General features: G+C 37.4%; 1 protein-coding gene across 1 annotated transcript in view; it reads left to right on the forward strand.

Annotated features, from left to right (window-relative positions):
* The window catches only part of LOC150078811 (uncharacterized), a 329,603-nt gene that overhangs the window by 300,013 nt on the left and 15,682 nt on the right, over window positions 1–13,908 (forward strand). The gene's annotated exons all lie outside the window — the stretch shown is intronic.

Consider the following 13,908-nt stretch of genomic DNA (forward strand, 5'->3'; position numbering starts at 1 on the left):
AACATATTTATGTTGGAAGAAAAATGAGATTTCATTGAATTTTTCACCATACACTTGCTGTAACAGTGTTTCTGATGGAAGCTTTTTTTAACAGCACACAAAATTTGAATATGGTGCATTTCTGAAATGCTAGCAATTTACTGTTGCCATGTATGAAGAGCCCAAATGCAGCACATCACCCCTGTACTCTTGAATAACACTGCAAATTCAGAAAATGCTATAATATTACTTCCAAATATGCATATCAGATATAATGTGATATTTTTCATGCTCTTTGATCTCCAAGAAATTTGTTGATATGCGGTGGACCATATATCAATTTATACAATTTAAATCTTGAAGTCAATTTCATGTTGATATTAGTTTAATAATATTACCATTACATTTACATGATGTTATTTACATATAAATGAGTTGTTCAAACTGTTTTGGGTACTTACTTCTCAGTAAATTGCATCTCTTCTTGGTAAACCTGATAAACATCGAGGCAGTGTTAGGTGGGTCGGAAAACTGCTAGATTTGGGGGATAATAGATTAACACGGACTAATAGATTAACAGTAGCTATGGCAGAGGTGAAAGTGATTCTTGCACTGCTTCTATTGGAATGAGCAGCAGCCTGGAAAACAAGATGTAGGGGATTTCAGAGACTGCTGAGAGTCATTGTGGTACAATTCAACACATGGGTTGAGTTAGGGTAGCTAAGAATAGGAACAGGTGCATGTATACTTATGTGTACACCAATGCTAGGAGTTTGGTAAATAAATTTGATGAATTTGGGGTGTTGGTCAAAACATCAAAGGCAGATATTCTTGGGATATCAGAGACGTGGTGTCACACAGACATGAGGAATGCAGAACTGGAATTTGGAGAGTACAATATACAGTGAAACTTCTCCTAACGGACACCTCTCTTTAATGGACATCTCTCTACAACGGACATTTTCAAATTCCCCAACTCTCCTCTATTGGTTTTAACGTGTTTTCAGCTTCTGTCTAGCGGACATTCTCTGTAACGGATGCGGACAGGCAATCTGCACTGTTTCGTTTAGATTAGCACTTAATTTGATCTCCCCATAACGGACAGCAGGCGAGCTCACGGCCCTTTTTCTAGGAACGTTTCTTCCACGTATTGTATCAACCGTGTGTTTATTTTCTATTTCCGATTCTCTGAATTTTATCAAGGTTTACGTCGCGGTTCTAAACCCTTTTTCAAGAATTTTAAGGCACGTGTAAAACTTCTGATGAATTCGGTGTGGGCGGGGGGATTTGGTCAGCCTTTCGTCTTTTGAGTTTCAGTTTTGTTCAGTGTCGTGTGAAGTGCACAATGTCTTCTCATATGCATTTAACTTTAAAAGATAAAGTCGAACTCATTAATGCATATGATCGGCAAAAAAATAGTGTTCACAATCTCACTGAAAAATTCAAAATCGGGAAGACGCAGGTAAGCGACATCCTAAAAAAAAAAATGAACTGCTCAAACAATTTTGGCAACACGGAAATGATCAGGTTCAAAAATCATTCCTGAAAACTGTTGGACTTCAAATTCACAATGTTACGTATGAGTGGTTTTGTCGCGCACGTGCTAAAAAAATTCCCATTAATGGGCCTATTATTAGGGAAAAGGCTTTGGAGGTTGCGAAATCTATGGGAGTAAATGAGTTCAAAGCTTCTGTGGGATGGCTAGACAAGTTCAAAACACGGCATAAAATTTCTTGGAAAACCATAAGTGGTGAAGGTGGATCTGTTGATACTGGGGTTGTAGCAGAGTGGACCATCAAATTGGAAGGTTTATGTCGTGATTTTGAAGCTAAGGATATTTACAACTGTGATGAAACAGGGTTATTTTTTAAAGCTCTTCCTGAAAAAACAATGAGTCTAAAAAACGAAAAGTGCCAGGGTGGAAAAATTTCTAAGGAACGCTTGACTGTACTATTGTGTACAAATATGCTGGGAGACTTTAAACAACCTCTTGTTATAGGAAAACCACAAAATCCTCGTTGTTTCAAGGGCATAAAGTTGAATCTTTTGAATGTTGACTGGAAGTCTAATAAAAAAGCGTGGATGACACGAGATATCATGAGTGAATGGATAAGTCACTTTAACCAAAACATGATTCGTCAAAACAGAAAAATTATTCTTTTCATGGATAATGCTGCATCTCACCCGCACATTGAATTGGCCAACATTCAAATCGTTTTTCTGCCACCAAACACATCTGGAGAGTGTCAGCCCTTGGATCAAGGGATAATAAAAAATTTTAAACTTCACTACAGAAAACGTTTTAAGACATCTCATTGCAAACATGAACAATGTAACATGTGCGAGTGACCTTGCAAAGAAACTCAACATCCTAGATGCAATTCAATGGATTTCCTCTTCAGTAAACACAATTAGAAAACAAACTGTCGTGAACTGTTTTGTAAAGTCTGGCTTCTCAAACGCAAAAATTGAAGTTGTGAAGAGCAATGTGGAGCACCAAGAAGAACAAGAACTTCAACATCTATTGATAATGTACGATACTTCCGCTACAAGTGACCCTGGCTACAAAGATATAGACTCGAACCTCACTACACAAGATGGTGCTCTAGATATCAACGACATTATCATCGATATTTTTCAAGAGGTTCCTCATGAGGATGAAGAAATGGAAGGAGGTCATTCTGTCAAAGAACATGTTAACAACAAACCACCGATGAAAAAAGAAGAAGCACTCGTACAAATCAATCGTTTAAAAATGTTTTTCGCCGCTGAAGAAGATACTGAAGGACTTTCGATGGTTTCTTCACTCCAAACAAATGTTGAAAACAAAATTATCAGCTGGAAGAAGGTGCAGAAGAAAATAAGTGATTACTGCATGTATTTTTCTTAAGATAAAGTCATAATATGCATAGCACAATTGTATGTATATTATTTACAAAAATATTGTTCAAAATCTGTATATATTTTAATTTAATTTTACATTAAACGTTTAACGATTTTTCTTTCTTTTTCTTTTTCTCCCTCAGACTTCTTGTTAGCGGACACATCTCTCTAACGGACAACTTCTCGTTCCCCATGGCTGTCCGTTAAAGGGAAGTTTCACTGTATACAGGTAGGATAGACAGGATAGGAAGGGAGGAGGAGTTAAGCTATTAGTTAAGAAAGACATAAAATCCAAGGAAGTGAAGCCAATCGACATCGCTGGACAGTGCAGTGTCGAGTCAGTTTGGTGTGACATAAGCATTGGGAGATAAAAATTAAGAGTAGGAGTGTGCTATAGACCTAATGACTCTGATGAGTATAATAAGAAACTGTACTGGTAGAGTGGGCCAGAAAATCAGTCTTATAATGGGGGATTTTAATTTCCTGGATATTGACTGGAATTTGTGGGTTTGTCACTCATACGCTAACAAGGCTTTTGTGGATTTATTGGATGATTGTTTTCTACATCAGCATGTTCGGGAGGAAACTAGAGGGAGTAATACTCTTGATCTGATTATCAGTAGTGATTCTTCATGCATTAAGAACCTGCAGATAAAGGAAGCTCTAGGTGGCAGTGATCATAGTGTGCTGAAGTGGGATTTACTCAAAGAGGTAACTACCATCAGGGGTAGTAGTAGTGGCATGTGATGCAAGAAAGCAAGTGTATGAGCTTATACAGCATCAGCCAAAAAAAAAGAATCACACCATTCCCTCCAAATGCCTGTCCAGTTCCACCTTAAATTTATTTAACCTATCAACTTCCACGACAGATGGAAGTTTGTTCCAGCAATTAACCACCCAATGGCTAAAGGCAAATTTTCACACATCTATTCTACATCTGTCTTTTCTTAATTTGAATGTACGCCCCCTTAGGTTCGTAATCTGAACAAGTGGAAGAATCCCATCAGAATTTAGCGTGCTCAACCCATTCAAGGCCTTATACACCTCAATCAGATCACCGCGCAGGTGCCTAGTCTCCAGCCACTGCAATTTGCAGAACTTAAGCCTCTCTTGGTAAGACGATCCCTTCATTCCCCTCACCAATCTTGTTGCCCTTCTCTGTACACATTCAAACAAATCTACATCCTTCCTAAAATGAGGCCTCCAGACCTGTACGTAGTACTCAAGGCACGGCCTGACCATTGCCTTATACAGAGGGACAATCACCTCCTTCTCCCTGCTAACAAAATTCCTATATTTCATTGACAAAACCCCATGACCTGCCCTGGCAGCCTGTCTGCACTGCTCAGAAAACTTCATATCTGACCGCACAGATCTTTTTCATTTTCTACCACCTTTAGTGTAGTACCACACAGTTGGTACGTTTCTCTGGGGTTACTTCTACCCATATGCAGTACTTTGCATTTGTCAAGGTTAAACTTCAGTTGTCACTTTTCAGCCCATCTGCCCAAATTTTCTAGATCCTATTGCAGGAAAACACTGTCGTTAACAACCCTGCCAACCTTTGTATCATCTGCAAACTTTGACACTAAGCCTGCTATATCTTCATCAATATCATTGATAAATATACAAAACAACAGTGGACCCAACAGTGAACCCTGTGGGACTCCTGCTAATAACATTAGTCCATGAAGAGCAGCACCCATTGATTACCACCCTCTGTCTTCTCCCACTTAACCATACTTTTATCCTTTGTAGCAACTTACCCTTAATACCATTCTGCTCCAATTTGTACAATCATCTTCCATGCGCAACAGTGTCAAAAGCTTTCCTGAAATCCAAATATATGATATCAAAATTATTTTTTGCGTCCAGTTCCTTTGTAACCACATCATAATATCCTATCATATTTGTCAGACAAGACTTTCCCTTAACAAACCCATGCTCTGTCTGAATTATTGCTGCAGTCTTATCTAGATGATCCTGCAATGCATCTATAACCAATGGCTCCATTATTTTACCCAGAACAGAAGTTAAACTAACTGGTCTGTAATTACTCGTTTGTTTGTTATTTGGTTTTTAGGAGCATTAGCAACTGAGGCCATATTGCTCCAGGATATGCGGTGGTCATTCCCTGACCTTTCTGCATCCTCCATATTTGGTGGTGACGGGCTCGAACCCCGGTCTAATCAAGAAGCGTGTGCTACGCACTCCTGCTCCTTCCCACCTGGCTACGGAGGTGCCGTAGCCAGGTGGGAAGGAGCAGGAGTGCGTAGCACACCTGGCTACGGAGGTGCCGTAATTACTCGTGTCACTCTTCGATCCCCCTTTGTGAATTGGGGATATATTTGCACATCTCCCATCAGTGGGGACTTCCCCTGAGTCCAAGGATGCTCTCATAATTATGGCTAAGGGTTTGCTTAGTTGCTTTGCTGCCTCCTTTAATATAACTGGATAGATCCCATCCACCCCAGGTGTCTTTCTTATGTTTAACTTCGCCGCAGCCAAATCAGCAGTTCCCAATAATCACCGCTGCCTGTTAGTCCCCTATACAGACTACAGGCAAATAATACACGAGAAAATACATTCCCAATGGCAGGATTCGTGGAATAGACAGACTGCGAATAAATTATATCAAATAAAGCCTGTAATTGAACCGTGGCAGTCTAGTCTGCGCAGGAATCGTAAGGAGGAAGTTGTTCTTGCCCGGACCCGCATAGGACATAGTCATCTGACACATTCTTTTTTGCTGAGGGCTGATGACCCTCCTATGTGTGAGTCTTGTGGCACAGTTTTATCAATTAGACACATTTTAATCGAATGTTCAGATTTTAGCAATATCCGTCTTACCGCTTTTAACCATCTGACTGAGCCATATACACTCAGTCAGATTTTATCTGACAATGACAACGTGTCTGCTGTTTTTAGCTTGTTAAAATCAATAAATATTTTTACTCATATATAAAATTTTTACATTTTTCTTTTATATATTTTTTATACATTTTGACATAGTGACCTAACTAATTAGGTCACTGAAAGTTTAAAAAATTTTTTATAAATGACCTGGTCTTGGCGCATTATAGCCTTAGTAGCTGATGCGCCAATAAAACCAAACCAAACCAAACTATGTTTAACTTCAACAATTTCTCCTCCACTTTGCTCTCAGTTAACACAAAATCATTAAGCACCCTGCTGCAATTTAATAACCTTCTGCCATTTTCAAACCTTAATAACTCCTCATTTGTGAATGTAGATGCAAAATACTCATTCAGTTTGTTTGCTATCTGAGCAGGATCATCAACAGCCGAACCATCGATATCCAGTAGACCAATCAGATTCATCCCCTTCCTTTTAGAGTTTATATAAGTAAAGAAATCCTTGCTGTTTTCCTTAGCATCTTTTGCCAAAGATTTCTCGTAATCTGCCTTCGCCTGCCTTTGTGACCTGATTACAGACTAGCTTATATCTGCCATAGGCTTCTGAGTCGCTTGATAATTTATATGCATCCCATGCATTTTTCTTCTCTGTCACGAGTCTCATTAGTTCATTTGATAACCATTTAGGCCTAAACCTGGAACAATATTTCTTAATAGATATGAAACTTTTAGTAGCATCCACGATTAATTCCTTGAATGCTTCCCACTTTGAATTTACTGTTGGTAACATCGTCAGTTGATCCCACTGTACAGAATTTAAAAACTGACTGAGACCATTGTACTAACCTTTACAAAAGGATAAAGGGAAGTGCTTTCGTAAAGGCGACTGCGGTGGTCTGAGACAGTATTTAAATTGTATATGGTGGGACCAACTGATGATGTTACCAACAGCAAATTCAAAATCAGAGGCATTCAAAGAATTAATCTTCGATGCTACTAGGCTTTACATACCAACAAAGAAATATTGTTCAAGGTTTAGGCCTAAATGGATGTAAGATGAACTAATGAGACATGTGGCAGAGAAGAAAAATACATGGGATACATATAAATTAATGGTTGACATGGAAGCCTATGATAGATATAAGCTGGTCTGTAACCAAGTCACAAAGGAGGTTAGGCAGGCAAAGGCAGATTATGAGAAATCTTTCGCAAAGGATGCAAATAAAAACAGCAAAGAATTCTTTACCTATGTAAACTCTAGAAAGAAGGGGATGAATTAGATTGGTCCACTGGATATCGATGATTCTACTATTTATGATCCTGCTCAGATGGCTAACAAACTAAATGAGTATTTTGCATCTACATTCTCACATGAGGAGTTATTCAGGGAGGGGAATGCCAAAGGTGAACTAAAATCTGGCAGTGAGTTAAATGATTTTGTAATAACTGAGAGGGTGGTAGTAGTAGTAGTGGAATGTGATGCAAGAAAGAAAGTGTATGAGCTTATGCAGCATCAGCCAAAAAAAAAAAAAAAAAATCACACCATTCCCTCCAAATGCCTGTCCAGTTCGTCCTTAAATTTATTTAACCTATCAACTTCCACGACAGATGGAAGTTTGTTCCAGCAATTAGCCACCTGCTGGCTAAAGGCAAATTTCTGCACATCTATTCTACATCTGTCTTTTCTTAATTTGAATTTATGTCCCCTTAGGTTCGTAATCTGAACAAATGGAAGGATCCAATCAGAATTCAGCGTGCTCAATCCATTCAAGGCCTTATTCAAGTGGAGGAGAAATTGTTGAAGATAAACACAAGAAAGGCACCTGGGGTGGAATGGATCTATCCAGTTATATTAAAGGATGCAGCAAAGGAAGTAAGCAAACCCTTAGCCATAATTATTAGTGCTTTCTTGGACTCATGGGAGGTATCCATGGACTGGAGATGTGAAGATGTGACCCCAATTCACAAAGGAGGATCAAAGGGCGGCACAAGTAATTATTGACCTGTTCTGTTCCAGGGAAATTAATGGAGGCACTGGTTAAAGAAGCACTGCAAGATCATCTAGAGAAGACTTCGGTTATAGCTCGGACACAGCATGGTTTTGTTAAGGGGAAGTCTTGTCTAACCAATTTGATTGGATACCATGATGTGGTCACAAAGCAACTGGATGCAGGGAATAACTTTGATATCATATATTTGGATCTTATACAGGCTTTTGATACTGTTGCACATGGAAGACTGCTGCACAAATTGGAGCAGTGCAGCATTGGAGGCAAATTGCTGCTATGGATAAAGGGATGGTTGAGTGGGAGAAGACAGAGTGGTAATTAATGGACACAGCTCTTCGTGGACTAATTTTATTAGTGGAGTTCCTCAGGGTTCAGTATTGGGTCCATTGTTGTTTTCTGTATTTATAAATGATACTGATGATGGTATATCAGGCTTAATGTCCAAGTTTGCAGACGAAATGAAGGTTTGGCAGGGTTGTTAATAACACTAATGATAGTAAGTTGCTGCAACAGGATCTAGAAAAGTTTGAGCAGATGGGCTGAGAGGTGGCAAATGAAGTTTAACACTGACAAATGTAAAGTACTACATATGGGAAGCAGTAACCCCAGAGTAACATATCAATTGTGTGGTACTACACTGACAGGGGTAGAGAATGAAAAGGACCTGGGGGTAATTGTGCAGGCAGATATGAAGTTTTCTGAGCTGTGCAGACAGTCTGCAAGAGTAGCTCATGGTGTCTTGTCAATGATATACAGGAATTTAGGTGATTATTCCCTTGTATAAGGCAATGGTCAGGCCAAACCTTGAGTCTGTATACAGGTCTGGTGGCCTCATTTTAATAAGGATGTAGAACTGTTGAAACGAGTACAGAGAAGGGCAACAAGATTAGTGAATGGAACAAAGGGCTGCTCTTACGAAGAAAGGCTTAAGTTTTGCAGATTACAGTGTTTGGAGACTAGGTACCTGCGAGGTGATCTGATTGAGGTGTATAAAGCCTTGAATGGTTTGAGCATGCTCAATGCTGATGGGATTCTTCCTCTTACTCAGAATAATCACCTGAGAGGCATAAATTCAAATTGAGGAAAGACAGATATAGGATAGATGTGCGGAAATTTGCCTTTAGCCAGTGGGTAGTTGATTGGTGGAACAGACTTCCATCTTTTGTTGTGGAAGTTGTGGACAGGTATTTGGAACAAACAGAGGGGTGAAATTGGAGCGGGTTTTTTTTTTTTTTTTGGCTGATGCTACATAAGCTTGCTTTCTTGCATTGTATGCCTATACTAATGCTAATGCTATAACATACAAGGTATATATGATTATTTTTGGAATTCACGTTTATCTTTTAGCACATTGACCACAAACTTATGAGCAACTACTGAGGTTCAAAATTTATTCTTACAGAATCCTATAAAAACTCCTACTGATTAATTATGCAGAGGGATTTTTAAAGATCTTTGCTTACATATAACATGTTGTGCACGGCTCACCAGCATTTTCTTGCAATCAGCTACATCAGTAGCACAACTGGCATGATAAACTACAGTAAACTGCATCTGATTTTGTGAATGAGCACAATATCTAATTTTGATAGAAAATTAGAAATAATTTTATTAACTTATTCCCATAACTTAATGAGATATAACAGCTTCATTAGATATGTTCTGGTAAGAAATGAGGGCAAGGCATATTGAAAGTCACCCTTTTACCAATTTGGAAAACTTTATCATAGGTCTCATGCCATTGGTTGTGTAATGTAGCTGATGTTTGTAGTAGTGGCAAATGATTCAAGAAGGTAAGCTTATATAAAATTAGCCAAGAAAAATAAAAAATATTTGCTGTCACTGGCTTTCAGTAATCATAAATGACAGCTATGCATCTCCTGTTTTAGCTAACATAAATATCCTTGGTGAGAATATTAAGAGAAAAAAGTTTATTGGGGGGGCATTCGTAAATCAGAAGTAACATGATACATTTTTCTGAGAACTGAAACCCTGCCATGAATTGTAGAAAAAGGGGTTCACGAAGTGGTGTTTAACACATTTTTAAAACTCTTACCAAAACGATACTTTGATATCAGGCAAAACTATAGTATATGGAAACTAAGCATCTGCATGGTGTCCTAACTGAAGCATATGAGGCTTTAAAAGGGTTAAGTAAGCTAAATGTTGATGGCATCTTTACTCTTTTTCAGATGAAACACACAAGGGGCAGAAACTTAAATTGGAAAAGTATGGTTGAATAGTTCAACTAGAGTACAGGTAACTCTCATATAACACGGTAGTTAGGTTCCTATAAAATGACGTGTTGTGTGAAACCGTATTATACGGGACTAAGAAAAAGCACAAAAAGGGGGGGATTACATTCAAAATGCTAACAAAAATACACTATTTCATCAACAAAACTACTAGATTTCGTATATCTTCTGCTCTCTCTAAAAAAATCAGTAATCTGGGTTTGTTTACTTTTGCTTGATAAATCTTTGTGAATTTTATCATATGGAAATAGTCATTTTTGGAGCTCCCTTTTGAACTTTGGGCTCCTTTCATTCAAGAATCTGCATTCAAAAAATAAGATTCTAATTGCTCAGCTAACTTTTTGCCTTCCCGTATGTTTTTTAGTGTAAAATTTGGAAGTTTAGAATTTTCATCTGTGCTATCATCATCCTCTGAATGGCATCAGAGGTTTTACCTCGATGCCATTTCCACCAAATCTGTTTCGTCAGCCTCTTTTTCTACTAGTAATACTTGAAAGTCTTCAGTAATCATATCTTTTTTTTTTTTTTTTTAGGAGCATCAGTGACTAAGGCCATGTTACTCTGTGTATAATGTCTATAAATTGTGTGTCCTGAGGTCGATTTTCTGTTTTGCTGGACGAAAACCCGAGGTTTCTAGGAGAAAAAACCATGCTACCCTCGCATGAGCCCAACTAACTCAGCCACATTGTGAAAAAAATCCATAAAAATTCCTCCCATCATTGATGGGATTCGAACTGAGGTCTTTTCCGCCCGGTGTGGGGAGGAGGGCGATTCTATCAACTGTGCTACCCATGAGGGCTTCAGTAGTCATATCATCAAAACCTTCCCCTCCCACCCACATAGCAAAGTTCTACTATCGGACCGATTCTGTTTTCTGCCGGTTCAACCATATTCCCTGAATGAACTGACTCTGGTCATACATTTTCCCACATGCATTTAACGTTGATGGTTTTACTTCTTTCAGTGATAAAGCTATGATTCTGATACAGTCCACAACTGAGAAATGTTTCCATGCCTCCATTACCTCAATAGATTCGTAATCAATTTTTCCATTGTAACGAAACATTGAAACTATTTTTCCATTGTAATGATTTTTGATGTAATGAATTTTAAAGGTGGATATAATGCCTTGATCTAATGGCTGAATGAAAGAAGTTGTATTAACCTAGTACAACTGTGGTGGTGGGAACATAACTTCAACGTTTGGATGACTTAAATCTTTTGGAGGCTTGGTGCCGAGCTATCCAATAGCAATAAAACTTTGAATTCTAGATTTTTCAACAAGCACAAGCTCAATAGCACAGAACATAACACGAGGATTTCCAAACAAAATAAAATACAGGGATTTCTCAATAATATTTTTTTTGACTAGTGAGTCAACAACAGGGATTCAAAAAGAGTGGAAATGTTGAAAAATTACATCCAACATAATACAGGGTTTTCCCTGCACAAAAGCTCAAAAATACCCTGTCAAAAATGCAAGTTTTACCAAAATTCTCTGACTGTATTAGAGCGAAATCGTGTTATATAAGTATCGTGTTGTGCGAGGATTGCCGCAATTTATCAATTGTATTAGAGCAAAACCATGTTGTAGAAGTATATGGGGGTTGCCTGTAATCAACTGTTGAAATAAACTTCCACTTAGTGTTTTAGAGGTCATAGTTTGAATAAATTTAAGGAAGGTTTAGACAAATTATTGGAAAGAATGGAGAAATAATTTTTTTCTCCTTTTTGGGCTGTTGCTATATAAAAGTGTTACTTCCTTACATCATGTTACTAGTACTAATACTAAAAATAACAAAAAAAAAAGTCAAATTCTTCATGAAAGTAGAGTCCAGAATGCTAACTTTACTAATATCAAAAAAGCAGCAGTGAAAGGTTCGCTAATGCTTCCGTTTGCATTACAAATATAAGCATTAGTGAGCAATTCCAATCACAGATCAGTAGTTATAAAAGAAGCAACAGTAATAAGATACACTTTGCCAAGAATAAATACTTTTTCTGATATTTTTTAACATCAAACAAAAATAAAAAAACCAAATAAATTATAGTTCCCAGTGCATTCACCAGGCTGCTGTTATCAGTTATACCAAGTATAACTGGTTTTTTTATGAAACAAGAAATACCAAGTATTTCTTGTTTCTTACTTTTCTCTCACCTGACTTTTCTTAGTGAAACTGTTACATCCCCATTTCCTTAAACAACCCTTAGTTTAGGGTTAGTTAAGAAATATGGGGATAAGTTTTAATAAAATTTTTATTATTAATTTGTTGTTAAAAGAAGATAATGTCTCTTGCTTGGCAGCATAATGTTTTATGAAAGTATTACTGATTGCAATTTGCTGTAACTGCATTATGCTATCAGTGGAGCTGATCAGGTAAAATTGCTGGCATGCAGTGTGCTGTATGTCATTATATCTGAATACAGCTTCAAAAACTGTCACAGTGGAATTCTGCAGGATGGAAATCACATGTTATTCTTTATAGACATTGTCGTTTCATATATAAAGGTCAATTCAGAATTGCATGTCACACTTTGTACAGTGGGTACCTGATAACAAAAGTAAATCAAAAATGTTAAGCTTTTTTCAAAAATGGTGTAAAAAAAAAAAAACCCATATGAAGGAAGATTTCAAATACATGGACTACACAGCTTGGTAGCTAGGCACCTTGTGGGTGGAGGGATAGGACTGAGGTCTACGAAGGCTAAGAGAGGATAGTAAAATGATTGAATGCAAAATTTTTGCTATTATAAATGAATGCAGAGCTAGGGCCATAAATTCTAATTACAAGGGTAATGGCTTAGACTGGATTCTAAGTTTTCTTTCAGACAGCAGTTTGTTAATTACTGAAATAAGTTACCTCCATGCATAGTGAGGCTTACATCATGAGAAAAATTCAAAGATAGGTAGTTTATTTTTATGTTATTTATTTTATTTAGTTTTAGCTGATGTAGCAAAAGCTTGGGCTTCCTTGTACCATATGAGTAATACCATTCTGTACAATTCCTCTTTTCCTACACTGTGACAGCAGTTTGGGAAATGCCCTTTTCTGTTTCAGAATGATAATGCAACAGTGTCTACTTCATGGCCTCTAGTGACTTGGTTTGAAGGTATGGGCTTGGGTGTGCAAAGCTTCATTAGTGACCCCCCCCCCCAACCTTAACCCCACTGAACCACTCTGAGATGAATTGGAATATTGGCTATGAGCCAGGCAAACACCTACAATCAAAAATTTAATTGACTGTGATGCTAAAGGAGGAACAGACCAAATGCCATCTTCAGATTATTAAATATTATATCAATAAAAGGTTCTCAGAAACATGCAGGTATCTGGTTACTTTTGGCAATACAGTTTATAGAGGAATGACCTTGGAATACATGGTGCAGGCTATTCAAGCAAAGAACTCATGAGCAGTAGGAAAAATCTTCTGCAGTCATTCTCATTCGAGTCATGCAATCCTGTGTTATAACATTGACACTCCTGTATTAATAATTATTAAAGTAAAAATTATAAAAATATATAACAGCATATTTCAGTCAGTACTAATTATACAATGATACACCTTTTAAAATATTCTATGCTACAATTTATAATTTACAGGGGTGATTTTTTTATTTATCATAAATTATTTATTCATTTGAAGAACCTAAAATACTATTTAGAAATAGAAATTAACACCTGAACCAGAGGTTCCCAAACTTCCTCAGTTCACGGCACCCTTTGTGTGTCGATAATTTTTTCACAGTGCTCCTAGTGAGCAGTCACCTCTTTGTTTAGAGCCTAGGCCAAAAGAAATACCTAACAGTTCCGTTTATTAAGTAGTTAGGTCCAAACAACTTAATAAGTATTTATGTTACCTAACACATTAGTAGCCATTTGAAAAAAAATAATACACTTAAATTAA

The sequence above is a fragment of the Mastigoproctus giganteus genome, chromosome 10 (genome assembly GCF_048544385.1).
Source record: "Mastigoproctus giganteus isolate SK-2022 chromosome 10, ASM4854438v1, whole genome shotgun sequence".
Lineage (NCBI taxonomy): Eukaryota > Metazoa > Arthropoda > Arachnida > Uropygi > Thelyphonidae > Mastigoproctus > Mastigoproctus giganteus.